Source organism: Triticum urartu, chromosome 5A (assembly GCF_056163025.1).
Source record: "Triticum urartu cultivar PI428250 chromosome 5A, HENAU_Tu73, whole genome shotgun sequence".
Lineage (NCBI taxonomy): Eukaryota > Viridiplantae > Streptophyta > Magnoliopsida > Poales > Poaceae > Triticum > Triticum urartu.
The window spans coordinates 186,192,608-186,205,776 of record NC_141877.1 but is presented as its reverse complement, the minus strand read 5'-3'; the positions used below and the strand labels follow the sequence as shown (position 1 = coordinate 186,205,776).

Sequence of the window (13,169 nt, the reverse complement as noted above, 5' to 3'; positions counted from 1 at the left end):
GAGCTTCAAGCACTTGGTGCCACTGACATCACCGACCATGAGGTGGTGAAGAAATTGCTGAGATCACTTGATTCCTCATTTGATACTCTAGCATTGCTGATACAAGAATGTGCTGATTACAAGTCACTTGATCCCGCTGATATCCTCGAGAGGCTAAATACTCATGAGTTCCAGCTTGCTGAGAAGAGACATCTCTATGGTTCGAGCTATGGCAGATCACGTGCCCTGAAGGCCAAGGCAGTGTCTGACTCTGAAGATGAAGATTCTGGTAGCAGCCTTGGTGATCCTGAAGAACTGAGCCATGAGCTAGCACTGCTCTTGAAGAAATTCCAAAAGTTCTCAAGACGTGGTCGCTTTGGAAAATCCTCAAGGAGCAATGATTCCTCATCCAGTGACTATAAGAAGAGGCTTTGTCACAAATGCAAGAAACCTGGACACTGCATTCAAGATTGTCCTTAGTGGGAAAAGGAATCAAAGAAGAAGAAATACAAGGATTACAGTTCTGATGATGCAAAGAAAAAGAAGAAATCCTCAAAATATTCATCATCAAAATCCTCAAAGTCTTCATCTTACAAGAAGAGCAGCACCAAGAAGGCTAGGGAGTTCATTGGCAAGGAAATGGACTCTGAGGCTGAATCTGAGGAACATGAGGAAGAGGAGGCATCTAAGGAGTCTGAGTCTGGTGTGGCGAGCTTGGCTCTCACTACTGCTTTTGTCAGCAAGTCCATCTTCAACTCTGAAGAAAATGGCTTCACCAACATGGCTGATGGACACAATGAAGACTACGCTCCCACCTATTGCTTCATGGCAAAAGGTGCCAAGGTACTCAAATACCCCTCCTCTGAATCAAGTGAGAATGAATCTGATGAAAACCTCAAACCCAGCTACTCCAAACTTGCTAAGATTGTTGTAAAACAACAAAACGCTTTTGAAAAGGTTCAAAACATGCTTGAAAAAAGTGATGATATGTTGGGTGAAGAAATGGATCGCACTAAAACCTTGACTGAAAATCTTCAGAGACTTCAGTCTAGGTTTGACAACCTTCAAGGTCATCATAACACTCTCTTATCTGATCATGAAAAGCTTTCATATGAATTTCTTCAAAGAAAGCAAGATCTTGAAAAGCTAAGAGTGAGTTATGAAGATCTTCAAAAGGAGCGTGATTCATTACTTGCTCAACAAATCAGCGCTTCTCAGGAAGAATTTGTTCCTCCATGCTTGAAGTGCATTGAACGTGAATCTGCTAATTCTTCACCTGAATGTTCAAATGTTGCTAATGTTTCAAATTCTTCACCTGCCTCTGCTATCACTAATTCCATATCTTAGGACATTGCTAGTATCACTGAAGATGCAGGGCTGAAGGAATTGTACATGACAGGCATGTACAAAAGCCTCAAAGGGCATCAGACTATTTGTGATGTCACTACTAGGGAAAACCCTATACATAGAATCTTAGTAGTAGCGTGGCTCAAAAAGGAGCGCTGCTGCTAATTAGCAGTAGCGCGGGTGTGGAAAACCCGCTACTGACAAGTGCTTAGAAGTAGCGCGCTCGGCGTAACCCGCGCTGCTACAAATATGGACCGACAGTGCCCACCCAACTCCATTTAGCAGCAGCGCGGTGCCGCGAGCCGCGCTACTGCTATAGCTATAGCAGTAGCCCGGTTTTTCTGAGGTCTGTACTGCTAATTTTCAAATCTGGCACACTTTTGGTCCCAGTTAGCAGTAGCGCTTGTACCTAAAGCGCGCTACTACTACTTTCTTAGCAGCAGTGCGGTTTACGTCCCGCGCTACTGCTATCCTGCACCCACCACCTTTTCCCCACCCACCCTCCCCCTCCCCCTCCCCCTCCTCTCCCTTTCCCCTACCTCTGCCACTCTCACTCTTCTTCTTCCTTAATACTTCTCCCCCATTACTCTCCCTCTTCTGCCTACCTTTCTCTCTCTTCATTACTCCTACCTAACTACACCACCTCCATTAATGCATCTCCTTTCTCTTTTTCCTTCCCCCTCCACTAGTTGAAGTTGTCTCCTCCCAAATTAGGTAGCTAGGTAGATGTAGTATTTAGTTAAGTGACCTATTTGCCCCCAAACTAGATCTATCTTTGTCAAGAGCTTTGTGCAGTTTTGATGTCCCTACATCATCATCTCCACCGTGTGCTCGATCTCGAGATATAGGTGATTAAAATTTCATGCTTTTGCAAAATGGAAGTATGTTTATGTGTGTGTGATATGTTTATGGAAATTGTGTGTGTGGCATGAGTTGATGCCAAATTGTTCTTTTGAGTTTCCTATGTTTTGCCGAAATGTCGATTTATTTCCGTTTCGGCGAATTCCGGGCAATCTCTAGATCTATATATGTCCTATTTTTAAGGAAGGTCATGCCGAATTTTTGTATAACTTTGATGCATGCACGCATTTTTATAATCAATTTGTTTATTATATTACCGTGCAGAGTTGACGATGGTCAGTGGAACGATGGTGGACAGGTGGTTGCGGTCGGCGGTGCAGGACATGAAAGAAAAGAACCAGACAAAGGTCTTATGTCCGTGTCGAAAATGCAAAGGAATAGTTTGGCTCGACCCCCAGGACAATGGTCGTGTCGAAGCGCACCTGCTCATGACTAGTTTCATGGTTGGCTATACTCGGTGGATAATTGAAGGTGAGGATGACGATGTTGAGGATGCCGACGGGGCAGGCAATGATGACACGGGGCAAGACGAAGAGATGATCGATAATGGCGGCGGGGAAGAGGCCGGACATGGCGGCGGAGAAGGGGCCGGACATGGCAGCGGAGAAGGGGCCAGACATGGCGGTGGAGAAGGGGCCGGAGATGGCAGCAGAGAGAAAGACATGGACTCCACGCAACAGAGTTCGTCGGTACTAAGTTCAATCGTGCGAGACCCTCATGTTCAAGCATTGCTTCGCAAGGAGACAAGTACTGAGAGAGCTGCTTCTAGAGAGGAGGCTAAGCTAGAGCAACTGGTGGTAGACTCGAACACTCCATTGTATGATGGTTACAATCCTGAGGTGACCCGCTTGAGTTTCACGCTCCAACTCCTGAAGACAAAGGCTAAAAACAAATGGACCGACACTAGCCTCGATGCGCATCTCAAGTACCTAAAGGATGTTCTTCCCGCGGGTAATCTATGTCCTAGTAGTGTTGATGAGGCCAAGAAGATCGTGTGCCCTCTTGATCTGCCACATGTTAGATACCATGCATGCATCAACGATTGCATAATTTATCGGAAGGAGCACGCAGAAAAAACAAGCTGTCCGGTGTGCAATGCTTCTCGATACAAGAAGGCCGGGAAGAAATGTCCCCAGAAAGTGGTATGGTACTTACCGATCACTCCTCATCTCCAGAGGTATTTTGTAGATCCCAAGGAAGCAAAGCTAATGCGCTGCCATGCGGAGAGGAAGAAGCCCGACGATGGAGATGATCCGAAGCTGAGACACGTCAAGGATGGAAGCCAGTGGAGAGCGTTGAACAGTTTCTATTAGTATTTTGAATGTGATGCAAGGAACATCGTGCTCGGCGCGTGTACCGATGGCATGAACTCGTTTGGCAACCAGAACACCAATCATAGCACATGGCCCGTGTTTGTATGGATGTACAACCTCCCCCCTGGTTGTGTATGAAATCGAAGTACATTCACATGAGCATGCATATTCAAGGGCCAAAACAACCAGGAAATAATATTAATTTGTATCTAGGGCTACTTCAAGAGGAGTTAGACACATTATGGAAAACACCGGCCAAGACATGGGACGCCAGCAAAGGCGAGTATTTCAACATGAGAGCCGCTCTGATCACGACAGTGCAGGACTATCTCGGTTACGGATATGTGGCAGGCCAGGTGTGCCATGGATATTGCGGATGCACGCGGTGCATGGATGATACGACGTCTCGGCAGCTAACGTCAAGGAAAGATGGCGGGTCTAGGAAAATTGTGTACATGGGGCATCGAAGATGGCTCGAACAGGACGACCCGTGGAGAAACCGTGGAGATCTATTCAATGGTCATGCTGAGCATCGAGGACCTCCACGTAAGCGGAGCCGTGCCGAAATCGATGAGCTGTTGAAAAACTGGAAGGAGTGCCCCACGCCGGGAAAGACGATGAGAAAGGCGCCAGAGCCGCTGCTGAAGGTATGGAAGACGAGGTCTATGTTCTTGGACATGGAGTACTGGCACAAACTCGATACACCTCATTGCCTTGATCAAATGCATATCTGTAAGAATGTCCTTGAGAGCTTGCTCGCAACACTGATGAACATGCCGGATAAGACCAAGGATGGGCCGAAGGCAAGAAAAGACTTGCAAGATTTGAAAAATAGGGAAGATCTACACATGCCGCCCCGTAAAATGTCTGACGAGACGGAGACAGAGGCACGGGAGAAGAAGGGCAAGAAAATAAAGAAAGAGGATTATTGCCCTCCTTCTTGCTTCACCTTAAGTCAGGCTGAGATCCATCAATTCTTTAAGTGCCTTACCGGAGTCAAAGTTAGTTCCGGTTACTGTGGCAAGATAAACAGATATCTAGACACGGACAAGAAAAGGTTCAGTGGGATGAAGTCCCATGACTGTCATGTGATGATGACGCAGATACTACCTGTTGCCCTTAGAGGGATAATGGACAAGCATGTCCGTGACACGCTTATTGGTCTCTGCAACTTTTTCGACGTCATCTCTCGAAAGTCGATCAGTGTGAAGCAGCTCCGAAGGCTACAGGAAGAGATCATTGTGATACTGAATGAGCTTGAGATGTACTTCCCGCCCGCGTTCTTTGACGTGATGGTGCATCTGTGTGTCCATATTGTGGATGACACAATAGACCTGGGGCCGTCATTCCTGCACAACATGATGCCGTTTGAGAGGATGAATGGGATCATCGAAGGATTCGTTCGTAACATGTCCCGGCCGGATGGAAGCATCGTCCAGGGCTATGTGACACAAGAGTGCATCTCTTTCTGTGAGAATTTTCTATATGGCGCAGACCAGCCGCCTGGTGTTAGTGTTGGTTTGCCCGTTAACAAGCACGATGGGAGGCTCGAAGGATAAGGTCACTGCAATGGTCGCAGGGAACTGCACGTGGCATACTCAGATCGATGCAGCGACTTTGACAGAGCAAACTTGGTTGTGCTACAACACCTAGACGAGGTAGATCCTTTCGTGGCACTGCACAAAGAAATTATCGCAAAGAAGTATTGTGACCGGGGGGTATGCAGGACGGACGCCAAAGTTACTAGAGAGCATAACTCCACTTTCCTGCATTGGTTCAAAGAGCATATTATTGCTAATCCCCCGGAGGAGGGCTCTAAGGACGGATTGCTCATATACGCCTTAGCACATGGCCCCTCGCCCAACCTCGTAACCTATCGGGCATATGATATCAATGGATGCACGTTCTACACGGAGGCCAAAGATATGGACAGTGATGATCAGAACTCAGGGGTGACGATGGAATGCATGACCGGCAGTGACAACGGCGCAACTGAACGATTGTATGGAAGGGTCGAGGAGATCTGGGAGCATGACTACTCTGGACTGCACAACACGACGATGTTCCGTGTTAGATGGGCTAAGAATGTCGAAAGAGAAAACCGGATTTTCACTACCATGACTATACCCGACACCAAGAGCGCTACCGTGAACGCTATCGCCAAAAACGAGCCATGGGTACACGCTAAGCACGTGACACAATGCTTCTTCATAACCGACCCATGCAATCCCAGTCGTGTTCTCGTGAGGAGAGGCAAAAGGAACATCGTTGGAATGGATGGAGTCGCCAACGAGGAAGACTATGATCAGTACGGCAACCCAATGAGGGAAGATGATGATGAGGATGAAGTATACGTCAAAAGAAGAATCAATACTACATTACCTAAGAAAAATCGTACTCCATGGAAAAGGCAAAGTCACAATGAGAGGCTCAATTATTCTTCAACGAACAAGAAGGGAAAGAATCTGACTCAAAAACGAAAATGTCAGCGCTGAGGAATATATGTTCCTATTTTGTATGTTATCGGTCAAATGATGTAATATATATATATGTTCCTATTTTGTATACACACTTAGCCAATTATGCATGGGTCCAATGATGTAATATATATGTTCCTATTTTGTATACATATTTAACCGTCAAATGATGCAATATATATTGCCTTCCCTTCGTTCACTGCTCTCGGGAAATAAAAGTGGGAGAAACAGCTACAGTCAAGCTAGCAGTAGTGATTTCCTTATAAAACAACTACAGTCAAGCTAGCAGTAGCGATTTCCTTATAAAACCGCTACAGCTAGTGAAGGTAGTAGCAGCGTGTTTTGTCTAAACGCGCTACATCTAGTGAAGGTAGTAGCAGCGCGTTTTGTCTAAACGCGCTACTGCTACGTCCACTTAACCCAAAATTCTCACTCTCCCTGCTTCATCCCGCCTCTCTTCCCCCCAAATCCCCACTCTCTCCCCCGTTGCACCGCCGCGCCCCGTCGCTCCACCGCGCCCTGGCGCTCGCCCCCGACCCCGGCCGGCGCTCACCCCCGACCCCGGCGCTCGCCCCCGACCCCGACGCGCTCGCCCCCGACCCATCGGCCCTCGCCTCCCTCCTCTGCTTCCCCCTCCCAACCTCGGCCGTCATCGGGCCTACCTCCTCGCCCCTGCACCCTCTGTAACCCCCCCCTCTCTCTCTGCTAGCTAAGGTTCTTCGGTTAATTTACTTAGGTTTTAGTTAGGGCAGTAGGTTAATTAGGTTATCTATTTAGTTATAAATTTTGCAATTGTCCAAATCAACATCCCTTGTTAAAGAAAATTTAGGTAGGCTAAATTTATATGCAAATTTGAACTGGACATGTGATATGTGGATATGTCATGTTTTGGACATGTCATGCTTGGAATTTGAACATGTCATTTGGACATGTGATGTTTTGGTTCAATTTTGGTAAATGATCCGAGTGGCCTATGTTACGCCAGAATGTTGATTCATTTCTGTTCCGGTGAATTTCAGGCGCTCGATATGTCCATTTTTTAGCAAAGGTCATGCCGAAATTTGCCGTGAATAAAGGCATGATTTGTGCTACATAGTTGGCATATCGAGTGCTGGCACATAGATTTCTTTTTTATGTCATTTCTCATTTATTCATAATTTTAGAAATAAACGAGGACACCTAATCATAGGAAACATGTCGAACAATGAAGAAACTGAGCCTTCTGACCAATATGTAGACGAGATGGATTATGAGGGTGAACAAGAGTACCTCAACTATTTGACTGCTAAGCAAGGTTTGCAGGTCGGCCTCGATGATGGTACTGACGCCGACATCGACACCGACGGCGCCAGCACCGATGGCGGCGCCGAGACCGACGGGGAAGGTACCAGAGGGGAAGATACCGGCGGGGAAGGTACCGTCGCCGATGCCGCTACCGAAAAGAGGAAGCATAAGAAGCAGAGGATACGAAAACCTAACAAACTAGGGATTGGACGACTTGTGATCACAAAGATGGCACCAGGCAAGTTTGAGCCATTAGAGCCGGAAGAACCTCGCAGGTGCTCTGGGAACCAATTAGGATGCATCCTACGGGAATGTGCGAGCATCAACGACGATGACTTAAGGAGGAAAGAACATTTGACGTAGTTGCTCCTAACGAAGTTGCACAAGAGATTCAAGTTCCCGACTGGGATGATAACATAGAACAACCGTGGGATGATCCGAAGATGAAAAAGATTAACAATCACGCCATGGGCATGTTTAGCAATGATTTGGCCTCCTGGAAAGGGAGGGTGAAACGAGCTATTGAGGCTGACGAACCCCTGTCCAAGATTCTGGAGGAAAATCTGACACTTACGGAAGAGGAGTTCGAAAAGTTCAAGGACACTTGCGCTACCGAGGCAGCCAAGGCTAAGGCTGCGAAATTCAAGAGCCTTCAACAAAGGAACACGGGGAAGCATCGCCTCGAAAGCCGTGGCTACCTCGATAAAAGGCCCATATGGGATAAGGAGGACGCGGAACATGAAGCCGCGGGTCTCCCAGACCCCTTCGCGAAGTTCACTAACCCCTTGGAGCGTGACTTCATCAGGGCCCACTAAAAGTGGGACCAGGAGAAAAAGGTTTTTTACACGGACCAGATCACGAGGAAATTGATTAGACTACTGGAGAAGCATCACCAGCTTGCAGCCGAAAGCCCTACTTCTCCGACGAGGCCCAAGTGGGACACCCCTCTCAACCGGGCCTTGAACGAACTTAAGGGACTCCCTTTGGGCCAGCGGCCGCAATATGGTCATGTGCACGGTGCTGGAGACGGCGCCACGTGGAAGGTGTTTTACAACAAGGGCCCATAGGCCAAGAAGCAGAAAAATAAGTTTAGGCAGGCGGACATCGACACAAATGTGAAGCTTGCATTCGAGAAAAAAGCAGCTGATGCGCGGAAAAAACAACCGAGGAGAAAAATGAGTTGCTACAGCAGGCAGTCAATGCAGCTGTAACTGCCTGCAGAAATGATTTTGCTACTAACTTGGTTCCAGCTATCATCTACTGGACAAAGGAAAATCCAGACAAGACGGTACATGATTTCCCGATGCCCAGTTTCGTCGGGAGCAACTCCATGAACAACAACAACACCGCACCATCACTTGCTCATGCAACCGGGCCACCTCTCGCGGTCGCTCCTGCCCACAGCAGCCCATCCTCAGTCTCTAGAGCGCTAGGTGGGCCTTCATCTTTGGCTAAGCTCGACGCCGTCACGGTAATTACATGTCGCACCAACATATATATATATATAGAATATTCCATTTTCATTGCCTTTCGGATGTTTTACGCCACAGACATATGTGTTTGCAGGGCGAAGAAACCCCGTGCACCATACTCTACTTGATAAAAGGCCAGAAGGTGGACATGTGAAAGGGGATGATAATGAACCCCATGCAACCCACGTTCCACAACCAGCCGATACCCGCTGGGCACTTTAGGGTTAACTTGTCTAGTGTGAAATCGGGGCACGAGCATTTTCCTCCTCCGCTATATCCCATGGGAGAGGACGACGAGACCCCGCCACGGATTGGAAATTGCAAGGGTTGGGTGCTGCTATGGCCGAAGAATCTTATTCGTCTGGAGCCGGCCGAGAGCACACCAATAACCACACATCAACAAGCATGTGCGGAGACCACCACCCTGCCTACGCAATTACCAGCTCCTGTAAGCCGAGTGAGAGTGGCAGACGACGTGATGAAGGGGGTGCAATAGTACTGGCTGATGTAATCAGTCCTGTAGAACAGATGGATGATGAGACGGAGGTCGACCCTATGGCTTTCCTCAATACAAATGCGTATGACTGTGACATAGATCTGATGAGTCAACCATATGACGAATCGGGCTATCAGCATGCTAAAGAGGATATGGATGATATGCCCGGGCAGGAAGGTCGTTGGAAGGATTGCAAAAAGTCTCTCTTCATGAATTCCTCACAGGACATGCCTGAAGATGTTGCCTCAACACAGGCTCAACCATCCGGGGTCGTACAGTGCTTAGCCCGGGAACCCTGGGGCAGGGGTTAAGGAAGGGTCTGGAAGGTGTTCCCATGAAAAAGGAGAGGAAGAGATCGGGGAAGATAACTGCCTCCAAACAAGCCAGAGCACAAAGCAGCCAGATGATGCATTCTGAAGAGCGTGTACCCCTGAAAGGTGCGGCCATGTTCCATCTCACGGGCGAGCCGATGCTACCGCCGAAACCACTGGAGGCACTATCAAGGGATCTCAGGATACTGCACGACCATGTGATGTCGACTGAGAAAAGCCTACTAGCCTCAAAGGATCCAGGATATCCGACATACGCGGCTCGTGTGCCTGAGGGGAAGTCTATGTAGACACACGGCCCGCGGAGGTGTTCTTCCTGTGGTTTGACCATATCTTTGAGATGTTTCTGACAAGGCGGATCGATTTTACAATCGTCTGCCTTTTTGCACTACATATGAGCTCCGTCATGAAGAGTGAAGAAGTCTCGCAAATCTGTGTGGCGGATCCGTACTACATGCACGAGTCTTTCTTGAGTCTCGGCGACTTTGAGCGGGAAACTGCTAGGGAGTACCTCCAAACCTTCATGGTACAGAATAAGGACCGGGAAATTGTCCTCGTGCCTTATCATCCAAAGTAAGTTAGTTCCGGACAACCCTTTCGTACATTTCAATCATTCCTTCTCTCTCATATGGGGAATAATTTGAGGTGTCTTTTCCCCGCAGCAACGGGCGCGCTGTCCTTATCGTTCTTTACCCGCAAGTCTCCCACGCTGTGTATTTTGACCCTTCCAGAGACTATGAGAAAAAAGACTACACCCACATAATGAATATTCTAGATGATGCTCTCCAAGGCTTCAGCATTAGAGGTGGCCACATGCAGACCAGGAAACAAAGGAACAAGAAGGTGGGTTTCGCGCATAAAACTAACTTCTCCTGCATCCATGTCCCAAAACCAAGCAATAAGGATGGATTCTACATCATCCATCTCATGATTTAGTTCAACACGGATCACCAAAAGCTTCGCATGAAAAGTAGAAATGATGATCATATCCACAAGTGGCTAGAATCTCATGGAGAAGCGTATTATAAACTTAGAGATGACTTCTTTCGCATCCAAAGCGACATTGCGACGATCATCATGAAAGAAGTCGTCGATGAGAAGGGGATGTTCCACCATGGCCCTATATCGCGAGCTGACATCCGAACTCGCATAGGCATGCAACATCTAGACCTCACGCCGTTCAAGAAGCTAGGGTCCATCCTCGATGATATGGAAGGATGGAACTTCTAGTGATTTATGATGCCGATGATGATGATATGTGTCGGTTGAACTTTTACACTTTTTGTAGAGATGAAACTTTGCGATGTCCATGGTCCCTGCCGAACTTGCGTAACGCTACTTTGTTAGTTTGCGTACGATGACCTGCGTACCTCTAGTTAATTAATTTGCGTACTGTATGTTGCATCTAGTTGCTAACCCTTTCTTTTTCGGTGTTGCTCTAGTATATTTTGTTGCATATATATGATTGTACATCCTCTTCATGAACATGCATCTCTAACAGGTACCTAGTTTCTTGATGGCGAGATGGAAGTGTTATGTCGTGTACAAAGGGAAGGTTCCGGGGGTGTACAATGAGTGGCATGAGTGTCAGGCGCAAGTGAATGGGTTCTCGGGCGCCAGCCATAAAGGCTTCAAAAGCAGACAAGAAGGAGAAGCTAGTTACTTGAGGTTCACGCTAGCGCGAGAGAGGACTCGTAACCGCCACCTCATGTACTGCATAGTTCCGCTCTCACTCATAGTGATAGCTCTTCTCGTGTATACCTTTGTTTAGATGGATGACGTTGTAGTTGCAAGTATTCGAGACTTGCATGTATCGCTATTTTCGAGATGATGACAAGATACCACTTTGTGTTGGATGATGATTATGATGAGACTATTTGTATGTATATGCTATGATTACATTTGTGGTCTCACAGGAATTTGTATGTGTATCATGATGACATTTGTATGTGCTAAAGATTCTTCTATAAAGCCTGTTCAAATACAAAACAAATATGCCGAAAAAAACAAAAAAAACTACTAAAATTAGCAGTAGCAAGTGGAGAACAGTTAGCAGCAGCGCGGTACTAGCAGTAGCGCTCACAGGAGAAGCGCACTATAGCTATTATCAGTAGCGAGCTTCCATTAAGCACACTGCTGCTACACTTGTGTAGCAGTAGCACTGGTGAGCACGCGCTACTGCTACGTGTTAGCTGTAGCGCCTTATTAGTAGCGCCGGTCACCGTGGTATTGATACACCTAAAACCCGCGCTGCTGCTAGCCTTTTCCCTAGTAGTGTGTGCTTAAAAAGCAGATCCTCAGCAGGAACCCTAGGAAAGAGGGTATTGCCTTTGAGAGGAAACTCAATGCTGATGGTACATATTGGAAGCCTGAGCAGTACCCCAAAACCTCATGGGTTGCTGCAAAGGGACCTCCAGTTGATCCATCTAACTTATCTGGCTTTTCATGTGAATCTCCTCGTTCTGATCATGAGTCATTTGACTCCAACTATAAACTGTTCAAAAATCCGAATGGTGAAATATTTGCTAGATATGTTGGCACTAACTGCAGGAATGGTCCTCCTATGAAGAAAATCTGGGTTCCCAAAAGGTGCCTTGAAAGTCTTCAGTTGAATGTCCTCAGGACACCACCTGTGAAGAATAGGAACCCCTGGTCAAATTCTTCATATGGACCAAATTCCTCAAAAGGATCAAAGTCCTCATATGAATATCATCGTGCTAACAACTCTGTTTCGCAGGGAAGAGCTAAGGACTATGAAAATGAGCATTATTCTTCTAATCATTATGTTCATAAGTCCTCAAAGAATTTCTCTGCTTACTCATTTGCTTATCCTAACCCCTCTTATGTGAAACGAAATGGGTTGGCGTCTATGCCACCTTTCTCATATGGAGCTCGCAGAGTGATGAACTCTTTGCCACCCCTTCAGATGTGGGTGGTGAAGAAAAAGAACTAATCTCTTCTGCAGGGTCAGGTCTCCAGACGAACGTAATTGTCTGAAGAATTTGCTGGAGACCTGAGAGTGCCTGAAAGGACGCAGGCTAATCATGAAGAAATGAACTTTCATTTCTCACGTCCTCATACTGCTTTATCTATTCTCTTGCTTGATGAAATTGATCTGATGAATTGATGTCATATTCTTCACTGATGAAGTATATGAGTTCGTAAGTTGCACTAATTCATCTGCAGGATGATCAACCCAAAGTCACTGAGTGGGTCCTCGATAGTGGATGTACAAATCACATGACTGGTGACAAGAATCTATTGATGGATGCTCCCTTATCACCATCGCATATGAAGCATATCATCTTCGCTGACAAAGGAAAAAGTCAGGTATTGGGTCTAGGTAAGGTTGCGATCACAAAGGATCGACACATGGACAAAGTCATGCTTCTCGAGTCCTTAGGATACAACCTCATGTCTGTCCCATTGCTTTGCGATCTTGATATGGTTGTTGTCTTTGGCAAGTACCGTTGTGTTGTGCTTATGGAAGTTGACAATTCCAAAGTCTTCGAAGGCTTTAGGAGAGGATACTTGTATATTGTTGATTTCTCTACAGGACCACAACCAGCCGTGTGTTTACTTGCAAAAGCTTCAGAAGGCTGGCTTTGGCA

At 46.9% G+C, this 13,169-nt stretch overlaps 1 pseudogene; it reads left to right on the top strand.

Annotated features, from left to right (window-relative positions):
* LOC147970746 (uncharacterized) overlaps nucleotides 1–7,146 on the top strand; it is a 43,741-nt pseudogene extending 36,595 nt beyond the window's left edge.
* Nucleotides 7,147–13,169: the final 6,023 nt, after the last annotated feature.